Genomic DNA, 7501 nt, shown 5'->3' with positions numbered 1-7501 from the left:
TGTGTCATTTTCTGTTGTTCTGTCATATTTTTAAATAGTGTGGATTATGGTCGGACACATCTGCCTCTCCAATCCTTCAATGCTTCCCTCTGTGGGGACTCACTGACATTCATAATTTACACAACGTTTTAGTTTTCTGCATTCTTATTGGTATAAATGGATCTCTTGGAGGAATACATTTGTGCTTTTTCTTTTTTCAATTTTATCATAACCTTTTCTGTTTTCATTGGTGTTTTTAGCATTCAGCTACATTATCTTTATATTATTAGTCATCTTTATGTTTTGCTACTCCTCGAAAATGTGCTCCCAAACAATTCTAAACGAAATAAACATTAACAGTTATCAACTCAACACAAACCAGAAATGTAGTGGACTTCCAAATATGGGGTTAGGGGGTTCATTCCTCCACAAATCCCTGTTGGTGGGTGCAGGGGAAATCATCTCTAAAGAGGGCACCTCCCTAGACTTAGAACTACATGTGTGTCCTCTCATAGTTTATCTGTTGTGTTACATGTATTTTGCGTGTTTATTTTAACCGACGCAGGAAAGCGAGTTAACTGTACTCCTCTCTCCGCCATCTTCCCGGAAGTCCGGGTACGGGTATTCTTAGAGCCAAGGTATTTGAAATGATGTGGAGACAAACAATTTTGAAAAAACGGGAATTAATGGGTTTTAAATTTGTCAAGCTAAATTGTTAATTGGAAAACAGTCAATTTGTAACCAGAGAAGGAACTAATCAAAATAGATTAAATTGGGGGAATGGAAGCAAATGGTTGTGATAAAGCAAAAGATCATTTGCGTAAAGGGGAAACTGATACATTTGAAACATGTCGAGGACTTCAGTGCCATTGGAAGTTGTTTATGGTGTTGTTGATGGTGAAGAGCAAATGGGATAGCGGGCAGCCTTGGTGTGTCCAACAGGAGAGGGGAAAATAAGGAGAATGCAAAAAGTTATTAGTAACACAAGCCAAGGGGGAGGCATAGAGAAGCCTGATACATTAATTCATTTTTTTACTGAGTTGCCGAGTGGCCGAGTGGCAACGTCTAATGATCATCAGAAATTATCTGGGATAAGAATGTTTTCAAAAACATCTGGCTATCACTTTTGCTAAAAACTTTCCTTCTGTATTCATTAGTGAGATTGGACACAATGACCCACAGTCTGGGGTCTTTATCCTTTCTACTACCTTTAGTTGAGCGCCACCCATTTTACAATAAAAATGGGAAAATTTAAATTCAGTTATGGCCACACGAGTGGCCATAACGTATCTCTCAGGGTCTCCATTCTCTCCGTTCAGTAATTCTTAGACGTAAGATCGGATAAATACCTAACTACTTCTTAATCAAACAATTAATGTTTATTGATATTAACAGAATTCAATAATATGGTAAAAAGGTTGAAAGGTAGAAAAAGGAAAGTAAAGCAAGTTAAACACGAACACACACACCAGGGAAGTGGGGGAGGACTGGTAGAAAAAAGGGGAAGGTATTACTCTGGATTAGAGGGATTGCATTTGAAAACACACAAATGCGTAATACTGAGTAATAAAAATAAAGAAATTGCCGTACCCACACCAACATCACATTGCCATGAGCTTTATCGACATTCCGAGCTGACTGGTTCGCCTTTTCCCTGGGTCACCGTAGTTCAGCTTCCAATTAGTTAGTCTTGTGTTGGGGCCGGAAAAGTATCGCGGATCCACACATACTGTCTGGTCGGCAAGAGGCAGCAATGGTTGTTTGACTTGGGTTCTTCCAGAGCTTGGCGTGTGGTAGGTTTGTGGCTCGTCGGCGGTTTCAGAGAATCCGGTGCGTTCGTTCAAACGCAGGTGAAGTGGCTTGTCCAAAAGTAGTTCGCTTACCGGGTTCACATGGCCACACAACACCAGGAAGAGGTATTCTTAAAATGAATGTTTGTCAGCTAGGCTTGACGGAAGGTTCGGTGTGAGGGCTGCTCTGCTCCAGAGGGGGTAGAAGGCGGAAAGGTTTTCAAGGTATAAACCTGTACCTGAGGATCTCTGCAACTAAAAAAAGATAAAGAAAAGAAAAGCCTGCGCGGAAATGCACCAGGTAAGGTAAAGCCCCTAGGTAATAAAGTAGTCATGAGAGTGTGCAAGCAAGAGGCTGCCCGGCTTGTTTACACTTCCTGAAAAGGGCTTAACCGGAAGTGACCTCCTTTGATGGGTGTAGGGGTTTTCGCGAGGCTTCCCATCGCTCCGTTGTGGAAGGGGGGCTGTGGTGTGGGGTGGTGTGGTTTGAGCAGCCACACCTGTCCTGGGTCTAGTAAATTGGGGCCCAGGATCAGAGTGGCTGCATACCTGTTGCTCGTTGGTTAGTCTAACAAGCAACAGGTAAAACCCCCATCCCCATACACACTCAATAGAGGAGCCCTTGTCATGACACATGTCCATAAGCCCCTGGGCTTATTCCATCCAGACCACTCTCTACAATAAACTGTATGTCTGAAACCCCGTCCTCTGTGTCTCTGTGCCGGAGGTCCTTGTGGTAGGCAAAACTGCAACAATGGCACCTGAACAGGGACAATCCGGCACGGGGAAGGAACACTGTTCAGCAGCAACCCTCTCCCGACTGGCAGCAGAAGCATCCAGGGTGTCCGGTGGAGGACTGGGGGAGACGGAGCCGCAGCAACCATCACAGGTAACCATTGGCAGCTAGCTACTCCGCCCAGCAACCACCTCCGGGACCATTCAGCAGCCCAGCAGCCAGGTCACCCCTCCAAGCAGCCCCCGCAACAGCAGAGTCTGGCTACGCCTTCACCAGCCAGCACAACAGCCCGAGGCCCCACGCTCTGGAAGAGAGGAAGGGGGAGTCTGTTGTCGCCCTGGGGGAAGGAAGCTGATGGACTGCGCTGTTCCAGGGAACAGCGCAGTCCATCAGCTTTTATCCCCAGGAAGGGGACCAGTTATGTTTTGTTGGACTTTCTTGTTGGTTTGAGGTATAGGAACCCTGTTTCAGAGTCCAGTGTTTTATTTATTTAGGTATAGTAATCAAGTGCCAGAGTCTGTCCTTTTTAAGTATAGGAACCCTGTGTCAGAGTCTGTATTTTAGGCTTTTTTTCCCCTTTTTGTTCTCTGCTTGGTGCGGGAGTAGGCTTCGGCCAGGCATTCTCACTTTGGTGTCAGGGGTATGTGGTGTGGGGATGGCTTGGTTTGAGCAGCCACACCTATCCTGGGTCTAGATAATTGGGGCCCAGGATCAGTGCGGCTGCATACCTGTCGCTTGTTGGTTGGTCTAACGAGCAACAAAAAAAACCCAGGCCCACACACACACTCAACAATGGAGCCCTTGTCAGGACACATGCCAATCTGCTACTGGGCTTATTCCACCTAGCCCACTCTCTACACTAAACTTTGTGTCTGAAACCCCGTTGTTTGTGTCTCTGCGCCGGAGTGCCCTGAAAATGCCACTTGGGTGGCGTGTGGTAGGCGAAACTGCCACAGGGGCATTCCCTTTTCTTCGTATGTGATTTCTCCTCCTCTCTATCCTACTCTCTATTCTGACAATCTGTCAGGTTCAACCATTTAATACCCCTTTTACATTTGTTTGTCAAATGAATCTTGAACTAAAGGAAGATAAAAAAAATCGCACACATAAATAATACTTTGAAATGCAAGAAGATTAACCCACACACATGTAAATACATTTTGAAATAACGGAAGATAAAATCGCACACGTGAATAAATCTTTGAAATAACCAAGAAAATAAAACCACACATAAAATAATAAAACTTGAAATTAAAGAGAAGAACGGGTTATACAGGATTGAATTCCATGTTTGGAGCAACACCATCGGTGGCCACTAGGGGACGTTCAAGCTCTGCAAACGAGACCGTTTAGCAAAACGTAATTCCCAAGCTTGTCATTTCTAGTCCCTCAAAGTCGAGAATACTGTTTGTTCTTTACAAAATCACAGAAGTAAAATGTCAAGGTGGTGAGACATTTAAAAACATTTCATTTAGACATTTTGTTCAGTACAATCTCGCTCCTAGCAAAACACAGTATTCAGGTTATGTCAATCTTCTGTGACAAATGGCCCGCAGTCATTGAACCAGCCATTTGTAGAGTTCTGTTGTTTCACAGCAGCGGGTGATTCAGGAAACGAAGACCAGAGATGACTTCGTCTGCTTTTAGTCTTTCAGCGCCCTCTGGTAATTGGCTTGATCTTCCATGCCTATTGTCTTACTGTTCTCATTGTGTCCCCGGGTTTCAGATGAAAGTGAGCATATCCACTTTAAAGCAGGTGGTTTACTCATTACACCTTTTTAAGTGAAATGGTTTTTCCAATGACTAATTAAACACTTAAAAAATAATTGTGCTTACCCTGCCCCATAACCAGTTGGATCTGGTGCCTTGCCACTTTGCATGGATTTGATGGCCTCCGTGACTTCATTAAGGTCTAGTGGCCCGTTTAGCCTGTCAGCTAACTTTGGGTCAATAGAAGGGAAGTTTAAGAAATCAATGCATTTTCTATTGGAAGGTGGTTCAGATTTGTAGAGAGAGGAGTAAAAAGACTCCAAGACTTTGTTAATATCTTGAGGCTTACTTAATTTTCAAAGAGGGTTTGACAACCTCCACAGGTCCACGCATCCATTTTCTCCCATAAAAGTGAATAAACAGCTAGACAACTTAAAGAGGGCGGAGTGCTAGAGAGGTCCAAAACTGGATGATCTACAACACAGTTGAGAGAGAACAACTTATTTGGGGTGTAGACATATACTAAGAGAACTGGTGTTTGAAACAGAATGCCTGTGACAATTATAGTCTGTCTGCCATTAGGATCAGAAAGTGTTACATGTGAATTGAGTTTTTATTTATCTATGTATTCATAGATAGAAACTATAGCCACACCCCTAGCACTTGTGGATTAAAATTAAGAGTGAAATACCTGATCCAAGGTTTGCAAAACCTCCCGGGCTCCCCACCACAGAGACACAGGCGATGTTGAAGACAAACCATTTTATTGAAGAGTGGCCAAATCGAATAAGCCGGGAGCAGATGAAACTGTCATGACAAAGGCTCCCCTACCATGTGTGCGTGGGGATGGGTGATTTAAGTCAAAGTCAAGTCACACTTTATTTATAAAGCACATATCATACCATGGCAACACAATGCACTTTACACAGAAATACAATCAAAGAAAGAACATTGTTGTCAGCTAGTATTTTTTTTTTTTTTTTTGTCAGCTGGTTATTTCAAGAGCCCTTGTATCAACAGCAACAACAAATCAACTACAACCGCAGTAGTAACAACAGCAAAAACAGAAAACAACAACAGCAACAGCAGCAGCCACAGAAACAGCTGAAACAACAATAGTTAAATATACATCTATTGATGCACCTAGACACATCATCAGTGATGGAACCTGGGGACATTGGGTGTTTTGGGTCTTTCAACATCATACACCCTTACCCAGGCGACCCAGCCAGGATTGATCAAGTCCCGACTTGTGTCTATGTAGCATGTGCACACGGATCACCCCTCTTAATCCACAGCCATCTAGAGGCCTTCTCAGCTGCCTCTGTTGTAGTTTTGATGGCCTTTCTCTGCTGTGCCCCTGTGATGCCAAGCAGGCTGTATGCTTTGCAGAGAGATTGTGCTGCGAAGCCTCTACAGCCCCCCTCGATTGGCACACACCGGGCACGCCACCCTCGTCTGCGGCACTCCTCCACTAGGTCGGCGTAATTGGCACGCTTCCTCTCATAGGCCTCTTCCTACTATGTCTGGTCTCAGGGTGGTTTCCACAATGTGCTCTGGGAATCTGAGCTGCTTCCCCAGGTCAGCCTTCATCTGCCAGTCTGGCGCAGTACCGAGGAGTCCCACTGCTCCCCTTTGCTGGGACTTAGGCTTCTCCCCTGCTCAGATGAACACAATCGCCTGCCTTGCTGGTCAGAGAGGCTTGTCCTGGGTGATGCTGGTGAAGATGGCTTCTGCTATTGCCTTCAGCACCTGGTCGTGGCGCCAAGTGTAGCGTCCTTCCCCCAGGGCTTTTGGGCAACAGCTGAGGATGTGCTCTACCGTTCCTCTTCTGAGACACAAGGGACATGATGGTGTTTCAACCTTGCCCCAGCAGAAGAGATTGGATGGGCTGGGTAAGACGTCATAGACGGATGTGATCAGGAACTTGATCCGGTAAGGCTCAGCTTGCCAAAGCTCGGACCAGGACTGTAGGTGTTTCGGAGAGGGTGGTCGATCTCCTCTTTGGGACAGACGAGGTGGCCGCTTCGTTTCTGCCCAAGCAACCTCTTTGTGACTCCAAATGGGTTTGTGATGAAGGCAGATCGTCTCTTGGCCCTCTCTTTCCCCCGCCGTCTGTGCCATTCTGCCCTTCGAAGAGTGGAGAGCTTCTTCCTGAGGATGCAGCGAAGTTGCAGGTTGGGTTGCTGGCCCTTCCTACCCCGGTTGCCGTCTCTCCGAGCTGTCCAAAATACATATAAACACACAAACACATTTAACACGTGCCATCAATTACTCTGATGGGCAAAAGGTGTACACCTACCCCTGATTCCGGGCTGATTAACTACACCAAAGACAGGTGTGGCTGCTTAAATCACACCACCCCCACACCACATACCCCCAACACCAAACTGAGGCCAGGAAGAATCCCTTTCCGAAGCCTACTCCTCCTATGGCGAGGTATGATGTATAAAAATAAAATGTGTTTTTTAAAACACGTATTACAACTGATGAGAAGGAACAACGGTCAATCAAAATAATTACCTTAGTAGGTCTAATCGTATGACTGAAAAATAAGTGAATATAGACTGGTAATGTATACTGAGCACTTTTAGGAACACTATACTAGGTAGGGCCTCCCTTTGCTCTCAAAACAGCCTCAAATCTTCTTGGCATGGATTTCACAAGATGTTGGAAACACCACTACCACCAGATTCAACGGACAAGGCTATGTTTTCCAGTCTTCAACTGTCCAGTTTTGGTGCGTCTGTGCCAACTGCAGCCTTAGCTTTCTATTTTTGGCTGACAGACGTGAAACCTGACATGGTCTTCTGGTGTCGTAGCCAATCCGCCTCAAGGTTCGACATTGTTGTGCATTGTGAGATGTTTATCTACTCATCACAATTGTACACGTGGTTATCTGAGGTACCGTAGCCTTTCCATTAGTTCAAACCAGTCTGGCCATTCTCCGTTGTGCGTGGAAATCACTGGAGATAAGCTGTAACAGAAAAACTCAAACCAGCCCGTCTGGCACCAATAACATTCCATCTAAAATACATTTTTTCCCCCATTGTGATGGTTGACGTGAACATTAACTGAAGCTGCTGCATGATTTTATGCATTGTACTGCTGCCACATGATTGGCTGATTAGATAATTGCATTAATAAGTAGTTGTACAGGTGTTCCCTCTAAAGTGCTCAGTGAGTGTATAGTGCCAAGTAAACACAAAAACAGAGTAGCCCAAGTCTTTTTGTACCTCCACCTTTTAACCGGGTTAATTCAAAACATCTCTTACGCTCTCTGCCG

The sequence above is a fragment of the Zeus faber genome (genome assembly GCF_960531495.2).
Source record: "Zeus faber genome assembly, chromosome: 10".
NCBI classification, from domain to species: domain Eukaryota; kingdom Metazoa; phylum Chordata; class Actinopteri; order Zeiformes; family Zeidae; genus Zeus; species Zeus faber.
This window is presented reverse-complemented; position numbering follows the sequence as displayed.